The sequence below is a fragment of the Bos indicus genome, chromosome 16 (genome assembly GCF_029378745.1).
Source record: "Bos indicus isolate NIAB-ARS_2022 breed Sahiwal x Tharparkar chromosome 16, NIAB-ARS_B.indTharparkar_mat_pri_1.0, whole genome shotgun sequence".
NCBI classification, from domain to species: domain Eukaryota; kingdom Metazoa; phylum Chordata; class Mammalia; order Artiodactyla; family Bovidae; genus Bos; species Bos indicus.
The window spans coordinates 13,714,910-13,737,968 of NC_091775.1; the positions used below are offsets into that span (position 1 = coordinate 13,714,910).

Genomic DNA, 23,059 nt, shown 5'->3' on the forward strand with positions numbered 1-23,059 from the left:
CCTGAGCTGTTTCAATAATTTATTAGGAGATCACGTTACCTCCTGGTCTTCCTCACTCCTGCGTCCCGCAAACTTTTAGTGTGTCACTAACATGTCTCTACAGTCCATGGGGTCGCTAAGAGTCAGACATGGTTAAGCAACTTCACTTTCACTTTTCACTTTCATGCATTGGAGAAGGAAATGGCAACCCACTCCAGTGTTCTTGCCTGGAGAATCCCAGGGACGGAGGAGCCTGTTGGGCTGCCATCTATGGGGTCGCACAGAGTCGGACACGACTGATGCGACTTAGCAGCAGCAGCAGTATATCTCTGATAATGCAACAAAGAACCTTAAACCTTTCAGTGTTTCCTTATAGTCTAAGAAATAAAGTCTCACCTTCTTAATTGGGCATTCACAGCTGCTTTTGTATTTTCTGAAACTTCTAGCCTCACGCAGAACTGTCTGCATCCCATGCTTTATTAATGAGTTTACAGGGAGATCCGTTCTCCAAGCATTTCTGGCAGTCTGTCTTCTGCCTGTCTCTTACTTCTTCCCTCCCCAAAAAGGCTAACCTCTGCCTGCCCCTGACCTTGCATGTAGCTCCAATGCTGTCTTTTCTAATTAAATATTTCTTTAGTTTCCTAGTCATTGACAATGCTTTTATATTGTAGAGTTTTTTAATGGTTCACAGATACTTTACGTAGTTTTACATTCTTTAATTCTTAAAAAAATTCTTTAATTTTTATATTCTTTAATTCTGGTAATAGTATAAGTTTTGCAGATGAGCAGACTGAAGTTAGAGAATTTAAATGATTGACTAAAGCCTGCTGCTTTTTAAGGGGCAGAACTGTGGTGTAGAAACTTCTAATTCTAAGTCCAGTGCACAGACTTCTATGCCTTGGCTGTCTTTCTTCCAAGTCTCTGCTGTGCTGCTTCTGGGCTAGTCTAGTCTTTGCTGCTTATCCAAAAATGTAAAATGATGTACATTTTGCATTTTCCTTTGTTATCATGTATTCCCTTCTAGAGCATAAGTTCCTTAAAGTCAGGAGCTTCACTTAACTTAATTTTTGAAAAAATTCCCACCACTTCTTATTATGTCAGCAATGTTTAGTCAGTGAGCAAAGATGAAGGAATCAATTACATATCCATCACATTCAATAGGGGAAAGCAAGCTGTATTTGGACAGAGAAAAGCCTGGTTGAGGCTGGCCAAGACAACCTCCTCTTTGTGGTCTGTGCTTGGGTTTGCATCTTACCAGTGTCTAAGATGAGCTGCCCTCCCTGTGCAGGGTCTGTGCACACGTGGTTGGTCCCCAGGCACCCAAGCACATGACTCAGCCAGTATTTTCACAAACCAGCTTATAAAAGGTGTATATAGCACACTTTCTAATACCACCTGACTGTTAGTCATCAGTCTAAGGAACTGGGCAGAGATTTTAGCCACTTTGAGTCACTTAGACTTTGAGTCACTTAGACTGAGTCACCTCCAGCAGACTGAAGGTCAAATTCGCTCTCCCTCCCAGGACCAGAGGCTTTCCTGGGGCCAGGTCAGGGCAAGGCTGCTCCTACTGCATCACATGAGAACAAGCAACTCTAGTTTACAGAGAAATCTGTAAAGCCATCACGCATGCTCAGAGACTAACCCTCAGACCCAAGTGGAAATTGAAGATGCTCGCACAAATATGGGTTGGCCAAAAAGTTTGGGTTTTTCCGCATCATCTTATGGAAAAACCCAAATGAACTTTCTGGCCAACCCAATATTTTAAACATTGATTTTCTTCGTTCTTTTAAGAATTCTTGACATATCATGAGTGATTCTTGACATATATCATTAATTCCCGCTAAGAACCATATTATCAAAGATTATTCACCTTGATAAGAAAACTGATTCTCAGTGAAATCAAGATGAAGTCATGAATTCATTACTGCTTATAATTAGACCAGCGTCTTTTCCATTTTTCCAGCCCCCAGTGGTCTGCCTGACAACTGGATAAAAGAAGTTGCTGGAGGTTATAAGCAGGTCTTAAAGGCTGGGGTGTATTAAAAATTTGTGAACAGGGCTCTCATTTTTCCTCAGTAGAAGTATACAATTCTAAGCCTTCCTCATATTTTAGTTTGTTGTTAAATTACATAAGGGCTTCCCTGGGTGGCTTAGGTGGTAAAGAATTTGCCTGCAGTGTGGAAGACCCGGGTTCCACCCCTGGGTTGGGAAGATCCCCTAGAGACACAAATGGTAACCCACCCCAGTATTCTTACCTGGAGAATTCCATGGACAGAGGAGCCTGGAGGGCCGCAGTCCGTGGGGTTGCAAAGAGTAGAACACAACTGAGTGACTAACACACAAATTACACAAGTAGTGTTTGTGAAAAATAGATATATTTCCAACAGCACTGAAGCATATAAACAGTGGAAGCCTCCATTGTCCCCCTGCTTTTATTTCCATGAGTAGGAACTGTTAGCATTTTGGGTTATATATTTCCAGGTGTGGGAGGGCAAGAGTGTATAAGATATATTCTCATTAGTGCACTATTCAGCAAGCTCTTATTTTCTTTCCAGAATATATCACACATCCCTTCCATGTTAATACATAACTTCCATCTTCCAGTTCCCTCTGCCTAGAGGCTGACTTTTACACAACTTCCTCTATAAGATGGGCCTTGTTTATATTCATGTATTTGCTTGTCCAACCATCTGGGAAAGATTGTAGTCAGAAGTGAGGCAGTGTGGATGGCAGGGTCTGCATTACTCTGTGACTCTAGGCAAGGTGGGGGGAGGTGGGAGGTGATGAGGGCTTCTTGGCCTTTGACCCCACCTTGTTTGAGTTCAAAATGATCTTTCCTCTCAACAGAAGGATCACTCTTAATATTTGAGAGGAAGCTGTAAAACAAAGTAGAACATTTTTCTTTTTAATTATTGATTACTGAGTCATACCATCCTCTGGATACTTCTCTGGAGATTTGGAAGAAAAAGTCTTTAGCTTGTCAATTGCATTTTCATTTCATAGCATTGACTCGGGGTTTCTAATGGCCTGTGTATTTTTAAACAGGCTATTTTTAGAACAGTTTTAGATTCATGACAAAAATAAGAAAGTGCAGAGATTTTCCCTATGCACCCTGTGTTCTCATACGCATACCCTTGTCTGTTATCTATGTCTGGCATCAGAGTGGTGTATTTGTTAAATCTCTCAACTTAAATTGATACTTTATTCTCACCCAAAGTCCATTGTTAACATGAGAGTTCACTCCTGGTGATGTGCAGGCTATGGATTTGGAAATATTTAATGATACACATGGACTTCCCAGGTGGCACAAGTGGTAAAGAACTCGCCTGCCAACACAAAGATTTAAAAGATGCAAGTTCAATCCCTGGGTTGGGAAGATCCCCTGGAGGAGGGCATGGCAACCCAGTCTAGTATTCTTGCATGGTGAATCCCATGGACAGAGGAGCCTAACAGGCTACAGTCCATAGGGTTGCCAAGAGTTGACACGACTGAGCAGCTGAGCATGCACTTGCATGCACACACACACACACATATCATTCTAGTATTATTTAGAGTAGTTTCACTGCCCTAAAAATCTTTTGTACTCCATCTATTCATCTCTCTCTCCCTCCAGTCTCTGGCAACTACCAATCATTTTAAGGTTTTCATAGCTGAATAATATTACTTTTGCCAGATGTAGCATGATTTATCCATTTCCCTCCTGAAGGACCACTTGTTTGCTTCCAAGTTTTAGTAGTTATGAGTCAAGATGCTATAAACATGCATGTGCAGGTTTTTTGTGTGGACATAAGCTTTGAACTTCTTTGGGTAAAGACCAAGGAATGCTATTGCTGGATCATAGAGTCCCTTGGACTGCAAGGAGATCCAACCAGTCCATTCTAAAGGAGATCAGTCCTGGGATTTCTTTGGAAGGAATGATGCTAAAGCTGAAACTCCAGTACTTTGGCCACCTCATGCGAAGAGTTGACTCATTGGAAAAGACTCTGATGCTGGTAGGGATTGGGGGCAGGAGGAGAAGGGGACGACGGAGGATGAGATGGCTGGATGGCATCAGTGACTTGATGGACATGAGTCTGAGTGAACTCCAGGAGTTGGTGATGGACAGGGAGGCCTGGTGTGCTTCGATTCATGGGGTTGCAAAGAGTTGAACATGACTGAGCGACTGAACTGAACTGAACTGATGATAAGAATAGTTTTATAAGAAACTAAGGAACTGCCTTCCCAAGTGTCTGTACCATTCCGCACCCTCACCAGAGATGACTGAGCTTTCCTGCTTCTCCACATGCTCATCAGCACTTGCTGTGGTCAGTGTTCTGAATCTGGGCTATTGTAATGGGCATGTCGCAGGATCTTGTTTTAATATGTTTCCTTGATGATGTATAATGTGGAGTATCTTTCCGTATGTTTATTTGCCATTTACTTATCCTCTTTTGTGACGTGTCTGTTAAAGTATTTGGGCCATTTTGTAAGAGGGTTGTTTGTTTTCTTATTGTGGAGTTTAAATAGGTTTTTGGGTGTATTTTGGACAATAATTCTTTATAAATTACATCTTTTACAAGTATTTACTCCTAGTCTATGACTTGTCTTTTCATTCTTTTGACAAAATTTTGGGCAGAAGAGAAAATTTTAATTTTAACCAAGTCCAGCTTATCAATTTCATGATTTGTGCATTTTGTGTTGTATCTAAAATGCTATACACAATATCTATCTAGATTTCCTCCTCTGTTATCTTCTAGGACTTTATAATTTTGCATTTTACACTTAAGTTTGTGATCCATTTTGAGTTCAGTTTTGTGAAGGATGTAAGGTCTGTGTCTAGAGTTTTTATTTATTTATTTGGGTGTGGATGTCTAGTTGTTCCAGCACCATTTGTTGGAAAGACTATCTTCGCTGCATTGTATTGCCTTTGCCCCTTGTCGAATATCAGTTGAATGTATTTATGGGCCCATTACTGGGCTTTGCATTCCGTGCTTTTGATCTGTCTGTTATTTTGCCAGTACCACACTGTCTTGATTACTGTAGCTTTACTGCTAAGTCGCTTCAGTCGTGTCCGACTCTGTGCGACCCCATAGATGGCGGCCCACCAGGCTCCCCCGTCCCTGGGATTCTCCAGGCAAGAACACTGGAGTGGGTTGCCATTTCCTTCTCCAATGCATGAAAGGGAAAAGTGAAAGTGAAGTCGCTCAGTTGTGTCCGACTCTTCGCGACCCCATGGTCTGCAGCCTACCAGGCTCCTCCGTCTATGGGATTTTCCAAGCAAGAGTACTGGAGTGGGGTGCCATTGCCTTTTCCAACTGTAGCTTTACAGTAACTCTTAAACTTGGGTAGTTCTCCTCTATATCAGTCCCTGAAAACTTTGCAATTTGTAATGCGATTACATCTATTTTTTCCAACATAGCAATATTTTTTTCTGCTACTTATTTTGTTGTTATTGTTGGAAATACGGCTCAAATAAAAGTCAAAAAACAGAAATTGTGTTGAAGATCACTTTCCCTAGGAGTTGTGAGTTACTGCGTCAGCACTGATGAACTATCTCGCCTCATTCCCTTTATTTCCTTGATTCATGAAATATTCATGAATTTTGTCTTTAAGGACAACAAAATTTTTATAGTAGATTCTTCATTAAAGGACAATTTGGGGGTGATCATTTTGAATTTAAAAAGTATTTTATTGATGTGTACTTGATTTACTATACATATATATATTTTTTTCATATTCTTTTCCATTATGTTTTATTATACGATACTGAATTTAGTTCCTTGTGCTATATAGTAGGGCCTTGTTATTTATCCATCCTATATGTAATAGTTTACATCTGCTAATCCCAAGCTCCCAATCCATCCTTCTCACATACCCCTGCCCCCTTGGCAATGACAAATCTGTTCTCTAAGTTTGTGAGTCTGTTTAGCAGATAGATTCATTTGTGCCATATTTTAGATTCCACATGTAAGTGATATCATATGGTATTTGTCTTTGTCTCTCTGACTTACTTTACTTAGTATGATAATCTCTAGATCCACCCTGCAAATGGCATTATTTGATTCTTTTTTATGGCAGAGTATTATTACATTGTTTGTGTATTACTTTTAACTTTTTATGTCAAATAGTAGTAATAGGAATGATATTTGGAGAAATCCTATGCACATTTACCAACTGATTTTTTTATTCATATCAAAAGCATAGGGTTAAAATGTTATGATACACTGCTATAGTAAATACTCAAGAAAGTGTTTCCCTTCATTTTTAGGGGAGGGTTGAGGAATAGATATATAATATTTGCATGACTTTGCATTCCAGCACTTACAATTGAAGACTGATACTGTAGATGTATTTGCAGTTTGCCCAATATTCAAACAATACAAGACACACCATTTTAAGTGTGTGCAATTAGGAGATTATGTTCTTTCCTTCTTCATCCTTATCTATACATGGTGGAATTTCCCCTTTCTCAAAATTTGAACTATTGGATGTTTTTCTGTTCTGTGTAATCTTTCTCAAATTAAACACTTACAGCTTTAAAATGGTTATATGCATTGGACATTCAATTTTGAATATTTGTCTCCAATTTTTTTAACCTACCAAATGACAGTTTAATATTAACTAAATGGCTTACATGTCAAATCTGTCACCATCTTACATTTTTTTTGTTTTACCAGTTGTGATTAGCAGAAAATTTGTGGGTGTTGTGACCATTCATTACTGCAAACAAATAATGTTATGACATGTATTGTACTTCTACTCGTATTTTAAAGTAACTTCTCAGTATTCAAAATGCATTGAGTTTCTTCTCTGGGCAATACAGCACCTTCTCCTTCTTCCACAAAACACCCGGAATAGGATGCAAGTCTTGGGCTTCATGTGGATTTTCGAGATGTGAAAGAAACCGTCTCAAAAGATAAAGCGTGGATTGGTAGAACCATATATTCATTTCCTCATTAAGCATTTATTGGGCCATTATTCAGTGTTCAGAATTTCTGTTTAAAGCACCTAAAGATAACAATTCAGTTTGATAGGACTTCATAAATATACTTCATAATTTAGATTTAGGTTTCCACGGTTTTTATCAATTTAGTCACATACAAGTGGGGCTGTTTGATCATATTCTATTTCCTGGCTTCAACATTTCAAGCCTCTCCAGGGCAGAAATGAAAGATTATGAGTATGCTACATTTCTATAGCTCTTTCATTTTTTTCCCCAACCCTAGCTTACTTTCATGTCTGCAATAAAAATTTTGATCCAGGTCGGATTTATGTGAACATTATTTTTTTTTTCAGATTGACCTACCCTGTGACTGAATTTTGCAATGAATCCTTATCAGGTTGTTATACACCATTGCAACTGGGCACCTTAAAATTAGATGGAAAGAACAGAGGATGTTGCCAGAGGATGTGCTGACTGGATAAAAAGTAGGTTCTACCTTGTTTCATTTTTTTTTTCTGAGCATAGAAGCCACTTTAAAAGTTTGCAAGTCTTTAAAACATTAGCTCCAGATGTTTTGAATGTGCTAAGGTGAGCAAGTGCAGTGAAAACCATAAAACACTGTGTGAAGGCGATTCTGATGTGCTATTACATTAAAGAAAGTAGATGGAAGTTCAGGAACATACTGGCAAGAAACCCAAAAAGCCAAGTTTTCTACCGACTGGTTCTGAAAGGCTGGATAAGTCATGATCTTCCTTGCGTCTAAAGATGCCTACAGACTTCGGATCAAAATTTGTTATCAATTAGTGTTACCACTCTGAATTGACATAATTTTGACCGGTGTCAAAAGAACAGTGTTTTATTTAGTTCATCCAAAATAGATAAATGGGCAATGTCTATAAGACATATGGGGATTGAAAATAGTTCATAGCCTTCCCATGACTACCTTGGAAGGTGGCATGTATAGTGATTAAAATATCTAGGTTGCTTGGGTTCAAATCAATCAGTGATTTACTAATGGAATGACCCTGTAAAAGCTTCCTCATATCTCTCTGCATTTATCTCCTCCTCATTTTAGAATGAAGAATCCCAAAGCTCATAGTTTTATTGTAAAGGATTAAAAATTTTGTGCATGTAACATATATGGAATTTCTGAAGACAGTAAGCACATAATAAATGTTTGTTATTATTTTATCCATATTATTATTAGCATCATTATTGTTATTTTAGAGTCCATTTGGCATGAATCCTGGAGTCCAGGATTCTGGATTGAAAACCACTGGTCTAACCTCATAAACTCATTGAGTTGAATTTTAATTTAGAGAGATAAAAATTAATCAAGCAAGCATTTATAAAAATTATTCTGATTGTTTATTTACAAACTATTAAGTATTATGTTGTGTGGTCTCAATAGTTAATTAGGAATAGTTTACCCCTTTGTATTTTGACTATCTATGTTGAGTTGACAGAGATTAGTTAGTATATGACTCTTGCTGCTACTACTGCTGCTCAGTTACTTCAGTCGTATCTGACTCTGTGACCCCACAGATGGCAGCCCACCAGGCTCCACCGTCCCTGGGATTCTCCAGGCAAGAACACTGCAGTGGGTTGCCATTTCCTTCTCCAATGCATTAAAGTGAAAAGTGAAAGTGAAGTCGCTTAGACTCTTGTTGACAAATACACAGGAGAGTTTTCCATCCAAGGGCGTCCACAAGCTGAAAAACAGGTCATTCTTTTGGGGTTGACCTTATTTTAATATGGAAATCACTTTTGTTTTTAAATTCAAGCAGGCTTTTATTCCCTTTCTCCCCTCCTTTCTTCCTCTTATACTGAAACAATAAGGTAAGTTTTCTGTGCTACAGCCTGGGTATGCCACATTCAGACCATATATCCAAATGTATAAAAGAGTAGAAAGTTTTATTAATGATTTGTAGTCATACATACTGTATTCAAGACTCGGGGTAAAAATTTATATATAAAAAAGCTCATAGTCGAATATATACCATATTATGATGAATGAAGACATACCAAATTTCTTTTCCATCTCTTCTAAAATATAGACTGCATTGTGTGATGATATACTCCCACAAAATACCATTCTAGTAACACACACTTTTGGTTTATTATTTCACCTGGGCAGCTTGATTTTGCCTGGGCAGTTCTCTGTTAAAAGTAGAACAGTTTGTATCTAGTGAGGCATCTTATTGAATGTTGCTTGAAAAACTCTTCTTTCTATAGTAATGTGCACAAAAAAAACATAAATTTAAACAGATCCTGGTCTGGTTTTATTACATTTAGTTCCGGGCTATGTAGACACATTATCTGAATCCTTTTGGCACCACATAATAATATATCATTGATATAAGAAATAGTTTGTATGTGAACAGCATTACTGTACTTTTATTTAAATGTATAGATTTACCCTAGAGCCATGCTGTCACTTCTGTTTGTTATAATATTTTCCCCTAAAGAACACTGGCATAATATGTCTCCTTAAGATCCTGTAGAAATGTTGGATTTTAATATTTTATATTATAATTATATTCTGATATTTCCTTCCAATAATAAAATAACCCTAGTTTCTCATAAGGAATAACACTTTTGCAGAACCTCATACGAATTCTAATTTTTAAACTGGGAAATTTGTGGTACTAGGAAATATTATCAGAACTATTTTCATTCCTATTTGTTTTAAAAGAAATGGTCTAAATGAGGTTTTAAACTTTCTTTTTTAAAGTCTGTCTTATTTTCCCTTTCTACAGTTATAAAAAATTTTTAGCTCTTTTATATCATTAACAAGAAAAGATACCAAATGTAAGCATGAAAAATAGACTATTTAAGTTACTAGTTGAAATATACTTAATTTTAATAGGACATAATTAAATTCTCAAGTATGTGTGATACAGTTTGGTGTATAATGGTAGATTCATTTGGAAAACCTAGAATGTTACATTTTTTCTTTTGTAACAGTAATTTTTATTCATTTGCAATTAGTTTCAATTAAAGTTAAAAATATAATTCATATCATAAGGCAAATGGCTAATTTCTATAGATTAGAGGTTTTGTATTAAATTTGTTTAATATAGATCTGAGACTCATTTATTGGGTTTTGATTATTGAATATGATACTTTGTTCATGAAATGGTCATCTTATGTCATGTTTAGCCATATTTGTATATATGTAACTTTTTAAATAATCAAATAATGTTGGATAAACTTATATAGAAGCATCTTTATAAGAATTCAATAAATCTAATTCTCACAATTTTATTGTTATAATTGAATTTTGCACTCAATCTTTTTATCCATGTCCGAGGCAAAATCACAGAGGTCACTAATCGTCCATGTTTGTTTTTAAACAATACTTGAAATGACATAGGAATTTATCAACTTACTTATAATATTAACAAAATTTATACTAATAACTATTTGCCTCTAGCCAAAATAGTTAAGTACTCATCCTGTTAGGAAGATAAGGTAGTCAAAATGTGACTCTAATGTATTTTAAAGATGATGTCGTGATACTGCCACAGTAAACTTCTGAAATAAAACTACTAGTTTATATTTTAATATAGTGAGTTCCTTATGTACAAACCAACTTTCAAGGATGCAAATGTGCCCCTACATGCCAGCTATTGTGCTACTGTACTTTTCAAGGTACTGTACCATAAATTAAAACTATTTTCTTCATTTTTTGTGTTTGTTAGTTTTTTATGTATCATTTGTGTGAAAAGTATTATAAAGCAGTTACGGTACAGGACTATATAGCCAGTTGTGTTAGTTTTATATTTGGGCTAGCTTTGTTGGACTTAAAAACAAGCTGGACTTACATTCTTGGGACAGAACTTACTCATATGTAGGGAACTTAACTGTATTGGATTATGTGTTTTTACTATTGCTGCCATCCTTACTCTTCTCACCATTTAAGCATCAGCAAGTCTTTTATACACACTGAATTAAGTATACAATAGTCAGAAATATCCCTCCTTTTATTGGTAAAGAGCAGTACTTTAAAGAAAAAATCATTTAGTAAATTTTATAATCTTATTTTTTAATATCAACAGCTCAACTTTTGATGACTCAGAACAGGGCTTAAACCCAGTGAGAGAGAACTGGAGATGAGTAGAGACAGCACAAAGGGCTGGATTGTCAAAGCAGACTGATTCACATGAGAAATCTTTCCCAATAACAAGCTTAGCCAATGACTTCAAGAAGACATACAATCACGAGGCACAGGTGAAACAGGGAGAGAATCGGCCCTTCAGTGCAGTTACTCAGATTACTTCTTGCCAGGCAGGATGTGCTCTGGCTCAGGTTATGCAGAGAGCCTCTGTGTGATATTTGTGCCTGCATAAATGACACAAAAGAGGGCCATTTTGCTGTGACACATTATCATTTCATTTCCAGGTGGTTGTATAGCTTATGTGACATTTTCCAGGAAGCCATGCACTATAAATTTGTAGATTCCAGATTTGTTTAGTACAAACAGTTGTAGACAAATGAAGTATATTCTGCTAAAATATTTTCATAGATGAGGACCCTCTTGAGAGGGAGGTGATTAGTGTGTATACCAGGAGACCTGTTGTCTGCTTGACTGCAAGGAGATTTGGTAAATTATGTTCTTTGTTTCCAAGGGTGTCTCCCCATCTCCCTCCTGCTACAAGAGAGATTGTGGACTGTAGACATTCTGCTTAATGATTTTCTTCCCAGGAGCCATTCTTGAAGAAGACAGGGTGAGCAGGGAGTTCATCCACAGGGCAGGAAAGAGATCGGGAGAAAATGTATGTAGTTTACTGGTTGCTGGGTCTTTGGAAAGAATCTCAATCTTTGCTATAATCTTCTCAGCTGAGTCCAGGGAGAAGGCATGACTCTGGAGATACTCTGTAAGTTTGGAGATATTTCAGAGCTGAATATACTCTCTGAGATATCTCCATGACTTAACGTGTCTCAGGGCACAGCTTAACAAGATGGCTAATGTCTTGGAATATAGGAGTTGTGATTGTCAGTGGTTGACTGTAGTACCTTGTGGACCAACCTGAGTCATAGCCATGTTATGGAGTTTTGCACATCCAGGCCAGGTGTGTTGAGGGAAGATTTATAAATTTACTGTTGTTTACAAGAAAGGCATGGAGATAAATGTGACTGCTTCACCACCAGAAGAAGGGATATATAGAGTGTGGACCCATCACTGAATGTCATGGAGGATCACAGAAATGAACAGCAGATGTGATAGAGAAGATGATACCTAGACAAGGCAGGATCAGCTGGGCTCAGGGGAGGCCAGAGATAGTACACGCCATTACATGGACAAGCTGCCCTAGATTCAGTTCCGGGAAAACATGTAAGGCCGCTGGAAATCACATAACTTTGGGGAGGGAAGGGAAAAGAAGGGGTGGTAGAGAGCAATAGAAATAGGACTTGATTTGATTTAATTTTACATTGGAAAGGACTGTATTACCATAAATTGGCAAGATAAATTCTTCTGATGGGAAAACATGTTGTAAGCCAAATTCCACTCAGACATAGAACAATAAATATTATATATATTTTTTAAAATATTGAATTCATGACAGTGGAATTTCCAACATGCTCTATTACTTTTGTGTGTGTGCTTAGTCACTCAGTTATGTCCAACTCTTTGTGACCCGTGCACCGTAGCCCACCAGGCTCCTCTGTCCATGGGGATTCTCCAGGCAAGGATACTGGAGTGGGTTCCCATGCCCTACTCCAGGGGATCTTCCCAACCCAGGGATCAAACCCATGTCTCCCACATTGCAGGTGGATTCTTTACCATCATAGCCACAAGGAAGTTCAAGAATATTGCAGTGAGTAGCCTATCCCTTCTCCAGAGAATCCTTCCATCCCGGAAATCAAGTCGCAGTCTCTTGCATTGCAGGTGAATTCTTTACCAGCTGAGCTACCAGGAAAGCTCCTATTACCTCTGCTGAAGAACAAATAATAGAGGAATTAAAAAAAAAAAAGAAAACACCTCTGTCTTTACCTGTTGTGTTACCTCGATCATGTTATTAGTCTCCTGAACTCTCAGTTTCTTTTCAAAGTAGGTATAGCTATGCCTATTCACACAGTTGCTGTGAAGAGTAAATAAGATGTAAATGAACGCATTTAGCATGTGGTCTGGTATACCTACTGGTAGGTTTCCAATAAGTGTTTGAAAAAGCCTGATCTGAAGCAATGTAATTGATGTGATACTATTCCTTATCATTTTGCAAATTATTTAGTTTCTGTTTCCATATTAAGACAATTCTTCCCTGACCCTTTGAGATTTGAACTTACCTCTTTTGTTCTTCTGTTTCTAGGACCAAACATTTCTGTGACCCAAAGATTGTTTGTGGGCCACCAAGTGTTCTACTGTTACTGGAAGAAGGAGTTATCGCTGCGAATGGATGAAGAAATGTAGCAGGTACCACAAAGTCCCTTGGTGGTAGTGTGGCCATCGGGTCATAGGTCATTGAAGGTCATAGGTTGATCAAAGAATCCTTACAAATGTGGATCTGAATTATGCCTTACACATTTCTAGATGTAGTCCTCTTATTACCGAACCAAATTTGGGTCTACCTGCCCATGTTCAACTCAATCTACTGACAGTAGGTGGTGGTGAAGAAAAGAGCAGCATTTATTGCAGGGTGTAAGCAAGAAGTCCAGTAGTTTTAGTGCTCAAAATATCTGAACTCCCTAAAGACCTTAAGGGAAAGGTTTTTAAAGACAGGGTGAGGGAGAGGGGTTGTGGGGTTCATGATTCACTCATGGACACTTTTTCTCCTGGGTTGGTGGTGAGGTAACCAGGAGTCAACATCATCAACCTCTGGTTCTAAGGAACTGGGGTCCACATGCTTGTGGGCAGCGTATAGTTAACTTTTTCCACCTGGTGGGGGTTTTAGTATCTACAAAACAGTTCAAGGGACATGGCTCAGAATGTTATCTATATCCCTTGAAAGTGAAAAGAAAGTGAAGTCGCTCAGTCCTGTCCAACTCTTTGCGACCCCTTGGACTGTAGCCCACCAGGCTCCTCCGTCCATGGGATTCTCCAGGCAAGAATTCTAGAGTGGGCTGCCATTTCCTTCTCCAGGGGATCTTCCTGACCCAGGCATCGAACCCAGGTCTCCTACATTGCAGGCAGACGCTTTAACCTCTGAGCCACCAGGGAAGCTCCTGAGGAGGAACTAAATGTCCTTGACCGTGTTTAATGGCTAAACTGTTACTATTTTGTCTTGCTTGACTGTTTTCCTTTTTTCCTGCATTTTCTGACTTCTCTGATTAAATATACTCTTTGAAACTCTGGGAAAGACTAGGAGGCTAAAGTTTTTCTATGGACAAGGGGCAGAGAGTGGACACTGGACTGAGGGGTTGGGGGTTCTGTTCTGGGGAGGGCCAATAGGTTCCTGCTCAGTTACACTCTAGAAGCCATTTTTTTTTGTTTGTTTGTTTTGGTAACACTGATGTTTAATTATTTGAATTCACTGTGGGGTTTTTTGTCATCCCATCATAATTTTTGTGTGTGTGTGGGAATTTTTTTTTAATTTAATTTTTAAACTTTCCATAATTGTATTAGTTTTGCCAAATATCAAAATGAATCTGCCACGGGTATACATGTGTTCCCCATCCTGAACCCTCCTCCCTCCTCCCTCCCCATACCATCCCTCTGGGTCGTCCCAGTGCTCTAGCCCCAAGCATCCAGTATCGTGCATCGAACCTGGACTGGCATCTCGTTTCATACATGATATTTTACATGTTTCAGTGCCATTCTCCCAAATCTTCCCACCCTCTCCCTCTCCCATAATTTATATGAGAGGGCAAGGCAAACACAATTTCTGATATTTCATTTATTTATTCATTTTCATTTTATAGCTATCAGTGGAAGTACTGATATTATGGGCCTGTGTACATTTTCAAGAGTTTCTGTTCTCTTTAAAAGTAATAAATAATACCTGTAAGCTATTGGGAACACTCGTTCTCTTATGAGGTCAGGAATGTACAGGTGTAAAAGATGCAATATTTCCTCAGGATGTTTTTTAAAGCACCAATCAAAACTCAACCAGTATCTTCATTTTCAAAAGAAATCCACTGAGCTTCTTTTGTGCTCAGATGCTGTAACAACAGGCATGAAACTAATTAGAGACCAAAGCCTACAATGCCATGTTGTCCCTTTGAATGCAGCCCTGGAGATGGAAGTAAGCTGGAGGGGAACATGGCTGAGTGTATCACCCTTTAACAACAAGTTAGCCCAAAACAAAGCACATTTCTGCCTGCAGATTCTTGAATTTTACAATTGTTTCCAGGGAAACAAACGTATAATTTAAGCTTTTACAATTTCCAAATTTTCTACTATATATCCCAAGATACATAAACTTAGGGTTACTTCTCCAGATCATTACTTTATCAACTACGTTTTCCTTCTTTACAACTACCAGTTCCAAATAGTTTGTGTGTTAATGTGGGATTTTGAAACCTGTATTAGCTATTTTGAAAAAATAATCCAACTAATGTATTTATTACCTTACTAAAAGTTACTGCAATGATCTTTTTAAAAATTCTGTTTAGAATATTTTAAAACTTCTTCTTGTTCCTCCAGTCTATTTTATTCATTAAAAAAAATATTTGGAATTTGTAGTTTAAATTATTTATTTGTTTCCCTGGAAATTCACTGAAAGAAGGTTGAAAATATCAGAATGAAAGTAAGGAGACTTGGTTTTTGTTCTCAGTTCTGTCACTGACTAGCTTTTTGACCCTGGGCTCTTGATTTTTTCCCTGAATCTTTGTTTTCTTTCAGGTAAAATTAAGACATGGTGTTAAAAGATTCTTAATTTCTTTTGTTGTTCTAACATCTTTTGAAATTGCTTTATGCTTTTTTTGATGACTTCTGACTTTCTCAGCACTAATCACAAATGTATGATGGTTTTCCTTTCATAACGCTGCTGTTGAGACTAACTCTTGTGGCAATGTGGATGGTCATGAGATCCATTGGGATAATATACCAAAATGGACATTATTTAAATAGCAAATAAAACATATTTACATCACGTGGAACCTGGAAGTCCCAGGTTCAGCGAGAAGCATGATATTTCCTATATGCCTTTAGAGATATGTTAGGAATCCAGGGATAAAATGTATTTTTTATTACATGCTCATCACTTTCCTTGAAGTCAGCAGTAACTCAATACACCCAATGTGCTTAGACATGGCCTTTGTAACAGGTGTCATTGCTTGCTGTCTGTAGCTTGCGTTCTTATTCTGTATAACTCCCAAAGAATGTTTGTCAAGTTCAATTTCAAGTCTGAGAAGCCAGTGTAATGATTTGCTTCCACATCGTGGGCTGAAGTTAGAAATGGAGCAACTGACATGCAGGATGAATTTACTGGCCTGGAGCCACTAATTACAGAGGCTGTGTTGGCAGAACCTGAAATGTTTAGATGAAAAACCCGAAGCTCTGAAGAAGATTGGAAGGAACATTTTCATCTAAAAAAGGTGGAATTTTAAATTAAACACGATTGGAAGATGATTGTGTACTAGTTTAAAGTCATCCCAGGCGTTGCATTATTATAGACTTTAAATCAGTCATTTTGTGCAAAAATAATACTTAAGCCTGGTTTTATTACCCTCTTCTTCAGAAATCTTGAGATGAAAGAAGAAATCTTCATTATAATAACTGAGATAAAACTGGAATTATAGACGCGAATAAAGTTAAGAAAGAAAGAATAGGCCTGTATCTACAATTACCTGGAATATAGCTGTATTTGCTGTGTATATCAGATAGAGTCTCCAAAATTATTTTTTGAATTGGATTGATGTGACCAGTTCATATGAAGTTTTTAAGCCAGTCTAACAATCAAAACAGACAAAGTGACATATCTGGATAGTATATGTTTGATAAATTTGAAGGAATCCAAAGAGACAATTGGGATTTTTATAAGACAAAATTTATATATAAAAAGATTTAATGGCATATTTCTAACTTGTTTCTCAATTTAGTTCCATGTAAGGAAGTATGTTGAATTAGTCTCACCTCCACAGTGTTTAAACTACAGACATTTACAAACAGGAGAAAAATAAAAAGACTCTGAATACTTAACAAAATGACAAATAAGAAAAAAAATAGATTATGTGATATTTTTTTCATGCTTCCAGTGGTAAATCATGCTAATTCAAGTTATACTATTACAGAAGGACCCACTTTATATAATCCACTTGAATTTCTAAACAGTATCATTGAGGTTCCACAAAGAACTAGGGTTTACTATATTACATCAGTGTAACATAGTTATTTTTCCAAGAAAACGACTTAAGGCTAGAAAATAAAGGGCAAGAGCATGGTTATTTCTGTGCTAGAGACGTGCCAACATTTGCATCAGTAGAAGGTTATCAGATTAGTTTTGTATTTATTAAAAAGTAAAACTACAGAGTATTTTAATCAGTTAAATGTGTAATAGTTATTGACATTGGTAGCAGAAAAGCATCTTAAGTTTCAGAGATGGTATCCTAAGGTATTAATTTATGGTAATGCAGTAACCAACCAAAGCTAGTGTAATTAACAACAAAAATTTACACTGAACTTTTTTTTTTTTTCCAAAATCTAAAGCTGCATGATAGAAGTGGGTATAAACTTTTTGTCTTAGAAGTCTAAAAAATAGACTAAATAGGAATTAAATCTAAATATATAATATCATTAATGACATGAATGAAGCAGTTTTTTCTACAAAAATCTTGAAGTGCTAGAATAAATGTACAATTTTCAAAATCTTAGCAATGAATAAAAGTAGAAAAATTTACTTGATATAATGAATAATAGAATTTAAGAAATCTAAAGGTTAATGAGAGAAATGTTAATAAAGAACAATCTTTAATGAAAAAGATTAAAGATTTCTTCTTTTATCAAAAAGCCACATATAACATTATATGTGTTCACAATAAGCTAAGTAATTCCAATATCAAAGTATTGTTAGAATTTGTTCACCCCATTAATGCATTTTAATATTATATATAATTGATCAAATGTTGTAGTATTTATTTATTATAGAGGCATATAACTATGTAGAAAAATGTATTTTAGTTTTTAGAAAACTTCAAATATTTTTTGCAGGATTTATTTACATATGCACATCTGACTTTATGAATCATTCTTAGCTAACATTAATAGGTTTCCCACATAGTACACTGGTAAAGAATCTGCCTGCCAGTGCAGGAGATGTGGGAGACTCAGGTTGGATCCCTGAGTTAGGAAGATCCTCTGGAGTAGGAAATGGCAACCCACTCCAGTATTCTTGTCTGAAAAACCACATGGACAGAGGAACTTGGTGGACTACAGCCCATAGTGTCACAAAGAGATGGACATGACTGAAAGTGACTCAACACGCCTAGAAAAAACCAGGAATTACTCTAGATCCATAACATTGCAACTGAGAATATAATTAAAATTAAATAATAATTCTAAAAATACATTATAATTATCACATAGTTACATATTTTAATAAAATTTAAGGAAAAGTTTAAATCAATGAGCATTTACTCATTGTAGGTGTTGTGGAATGTATGCAGAAAGAATTAGTTTCTACCTCAAGAAGTAATAAACAAAATATCAAGAAATAACAGAAAATTTTGTTAGAAAAATTTAAAAATACCACAGTGATGCATGAGTATTGTGATATGCATGCTATAAACAATGAGACAGGAATATTATTTCATGTTTACTTTATAACTCAAACACATCACAGTTTTGGTATGTGAAGAACAGCTATTAATTTCTAGGTATGGTATTCACATGTGAATTAGTATTGCTATTAATATCACATGAAATGCATTAAATATAAAATATAAAACAGCTGTAAAAAAATTTGACTCCATCAATTGGTTAAATTTCTTTTATTCACGTTTCATTAATGTTTTCTTCACATTTCATTAATGTTTTCTTCTTCCCAGATTAAGGATGAATTTCAGTTCATTCTCTATCTAGGTTTCCATAAATTTTGAATTAAGAGAGCCTATGTTGAAAAGGTTTTATAAGTCTTTCAGGAATCTGAATAAATATGCACATTTTTTCTTTCTCCACATATCTGCAATTAAAATTTGTATCTTTCTGAGAAACCTGCAGACTTATAAAGAAAGAATAGCCAAGCTAGTAAAATTAAAATTAGTATCTCTCTAAGGAAACTACACACTCTTGAAGAATGGCCTGGCTCATTACCATGAGGAGTACTTAAGATCCAAGGAGTGATTTACTGTTGTACAGTTGCTCTGTTTTTCCCTCTGGTTTTATGAAATGAACTATTGAGCAACAACTTTGTTTATGTCATTAAGATTAAATCTCTGTCAAAATTGTCCTGGAGGAATTCTAAAAGGTCTGGGAAAATGGTTTTAGTATTAACAAGGATGCTGGTTTTTCACATTAAAAAATATTGTGTTTTCTGACATCCTAATTTGTGTATTTGCATGTGTGTGTTTGGAGGGTAGCATGAAAAATAACTTAAGAGTGGTAGATAGATATTTCATTAATTACATCTTGTTTCTTTTTTGTATATGCAGGTATGAAAAATTTTGGTGTGTCTGAGGGGGAATCGGTATGACTTGTTAGAGTTGAATACATTTATAGATGACTCATTTTTCCATCATATGCTACTCAAAGTCTGAAGGCTAAGAGACAGTAATATTCTAAACTGTTTAAAATAAAATAGGTATTAGAATGAAAGATATGATGACTTGGGAAGTTATATGCTACTTTAATTTCCAAAATTAGTTTTAAATGACTGCTTATTAAGTGTTGAATTCTGAATGTGATCATGCTTGAAAGACAAGTACCTTTTTTGATATATCTTTTTATTTTTTAATTGAATAAAAGATAATTTAAATTCTGTAGTGCTTTACAATTTTCAAAAGCATCACACACATGATTCACATAATCTCATAACAACCTCTCTTTCGTCTCTACCTCTTCCTTCTCCCTACTGGTAACGACTAATTTGTTCTCTGTATCTGTGAGTCTGCTTCTTTTTTGTTTTATTCACTAATCTATTGTTTTTTTTTTAGATTCTATATGTAAGTGATATTATATAGTATTAGTATTTCTCTGTCAACTTATTTCAGTTAGCATAATGCTCTCCGAGTTTATCCAGGTTGCCACAATTGGCAAAATACCATTATTTTTTATGGCTGAGCAGTATTCCATTGTTTATCTGTTGCTGTATACTTAGGTTGCTTCCATATTTTAGCAATTGCAAATAATGCGGCTATTAACATTGTATCTTTTTGAGTTAGTGGGTTGTTTTTTTATGATATATACCCAGAAGTAGAATTGCTGTCATATGGTAGTTCTTATTTTTAGTCTTTTGAAAAATCCCCATACTGTTTTCCAGAGTGACTGTACTGATTTACATTCCCACCAACAGCATATGAATGTTTCTTTTTCACCATATCCTCATCAGCATTTGTTTATTTGTATTCTTTTTGATACTAGCCATTCTGACAAGTGTGAGGTGATAACTCATTGTGGTTTTGATTTGCATTTCCCTGATGATTAGCATGTTGAGCATCTTTTCATGTGTCTTTGGCCATCTGTGAAAGATGACAACTTTTAAAAAAAATTTTTATTTTATATTGGAGTTGATTGCGATGTGTTAGTTGCAGGCCTACAGCAAAGTGATTCAGTTATTACCTATTCATGTATACATTCTTTTTCACATTCTTTCCCCATTTAGATTACTATAGAATACTGAGCAGAGTTCCCTGTGCTGTAAAGTAGGTCCTCGTTGGTTATCTGTTTTAAATAAGCAGGGTATACATGGATCATGGATGATCGTGGATGTTCTGTGCTTACACACTGTGATGAAGCCTTACATTAATAAACTGCTACTGAAAAATTTATTTTCTTTCAAGTTCAGATTTGTTGTTACGGTTCTTTAGCTTAAAGAAAGAGAGAGAGAATTTTAAAAATATAATTCTGAATTTCCCCTTGAAGGATTTTTATATTACAGGAAAAACCTCTTGATCTCAATTTCCTTGCAGCTCATGGTCTTACGGTGCAGCATTCTCCTTAGTCAACTTCCTTAGTAGTAACACCTGATCGTGTGAAGAATGTGTGTGTCTCAAATGTTAAATTATTTAACAAGTCTCACAACTTTATGTAGTGATCTCACTTTATTCTTAGAATACATTCTAATGAAATGTGAGGTAAAGGAAATTTGTGGGAATTCAGCACACTGATCACAGGAGCAGGATCTATTCCTTGAAGCCTTGGTGGCCTAAACTCCCCGTTGACTGAGTTTTCTATACTTCATTCATTGACCCCTATGCTCAGCAACTCATCCTGGCTGGAAAGAGATGGTCACCCAGATATGAGTGCTCGTTTGTGCTACATCTTCCTCTTGTGTGTCATTTGTGATCATTGTTTATGTTGTTGTCATAATTTAATGTGTTGTCATAATAATATAATGTGTGTACGAGTTGCTTGAGATGATTACTGAAAACCAAATGGAGGCTGTCACTGTGTAGGTACTATAGGAGCTTTCTGTTGTAAAGACTCTGTTCAGAGTGGTATTTGACAGTCTTATACAAACAGACCAGAACTCATCTGATGAGTAAATTATTAGACAATTGATAGAGTTTGTAATAGCAGTAGTAGTAGAAGTCAGAGTAATAATTATTGTTCTTTTATTTGTATTCACAGTTTTATAGAAACATTTATATGTATCACTTCACAGATATGACTAACTTCATGATAATTTATTCCATGTTTACTGATGACTCAGGTGCTCAGCTGGAGATGAAGCTCAGAAGACTAGGGAGTTGTACTGAGAGCTACCATGAGGCTAATTTCCAGTCTTAACTCTGAAAGTACTTGCTTACTTTAATATTCTTATTCATATCTTTTATTTCTCCCCAAATTAAAAATTTCCCCACAAATTTCTTGAGAGATTATATAATACAGTAATAGACTACACACTGTTGAGAATAATATTTATATGAAACAAAGAAAGCAAAAAAATTCAAGCTTTTCCATAAGGTCAAAATAACAGTGACATACAACCCACTCCAGTACTCTTGCCTGGAAAATCTCATGGACAGAGGAGCCTGGTGGGCTACAGTCCATGGGGTCGCTAGGAGTCGGACACGACGGAGTGACTTCACTTTCACTTTTCATGCATTGGAGAAGGAAATGGCAACCCACTCCAGTACTCTTGCCTGGAGAATCCCAGGGACGGAAGAGCCTGGTAGGCTGCCATCTATGGGGTCGCACAGAGTCGGACACGACTGAAGCGACTTAGCAGCAGCAGCAGCATTAAAGTTTTAACACCGTATTCTAATTATTTCTTTGAAAGGCACAGTAATAGTCAATAAAAAAGGCATTGTGAAAAATAAGAGCCCACATCAGGATTTTCAGATTTTAAAATGGAACGATAAGACAAAGCATCTTAGCAGCTTCACTAGGGAGGAGATAATTCCTCATGATGTCAACATTCCAATTTAGATTTTTAATTGCCTTGTACTTCCAGTTATTTAAGCAAGTCTGATAAAGGAAAGAGGGAGATTTCATGTAGTTTTTCCTTGATGCGACTTCATATTTTAAACTAATTTTTTTTTAACTGTGCTGTTTTCTTCTTGCTTGGACTAGAAAAAAAAAAAAAAGAACAAAATGAATGGAGTTTGAAGTGATATAAGAGCCTGTCTTGAGTCAAATAAGAAATTCTGAGTTCATAATCTGAAACTTTTTCTTAGTTTCAGGTCACATAGTAAAAAACTGAAACCCAAAGCATGCTCTGTCTCTAGGCTGTTTTTTTTTTAACATTCATTTGTTTACTTATTTTTGGCTGGGCAGGATACTTGATGCTGTGTGCCTTTTCTCTAGTTGTGGCAAGTGGGGGCTACTCCCTAGTTTCAATGTGCAGGCTTCTCGTTGCAGTGTCTTCTCCTGGTGCGGAGCATAGGCTCCAGGCACGCAGGCTTCAGTAGTGGTTGTACATGACGTGTGGGATCTTCCCCAGCCAGGGATCAACCTGTGTCCCCTGCATTGGCAGGCTGATTCTTAACCACTGGCCCACCAGGGAAGTCCTGTCTCTAGATTCTTTAAGACTATTTTGGAATTGATATAATTGGGGAGTTACTTTTTACTCTGAATATGGGAGGAAAAAAAAAAAACAAATAAATTCACCCTTATCT

General features: G+C 36.4%; 1 long non-coding RNA gene across 3 annotated transcripts in view; it reads left to right on the forward strand.

The window, feature by feature from the left end:
- Positions 1-23,059, forward strand: part of LOC109570802 (uncharacterized) — an 88,710-nt gene that overhangs the window by 46,302 nt on the left and 19,349 nt on the right. Inside the window, exons 2-3 of one of the 3 annotated variants that reach the window (XR_002182555.2) lie at positions 7,255-7,386; positions 13,216-13,319. This is a non-coding gene — a long non-coding RNA (uncharacterized lncRNA). The other 2 variants (XR_011560732.1, XR_011560733.1) reach the window with 2 other exon arrangements.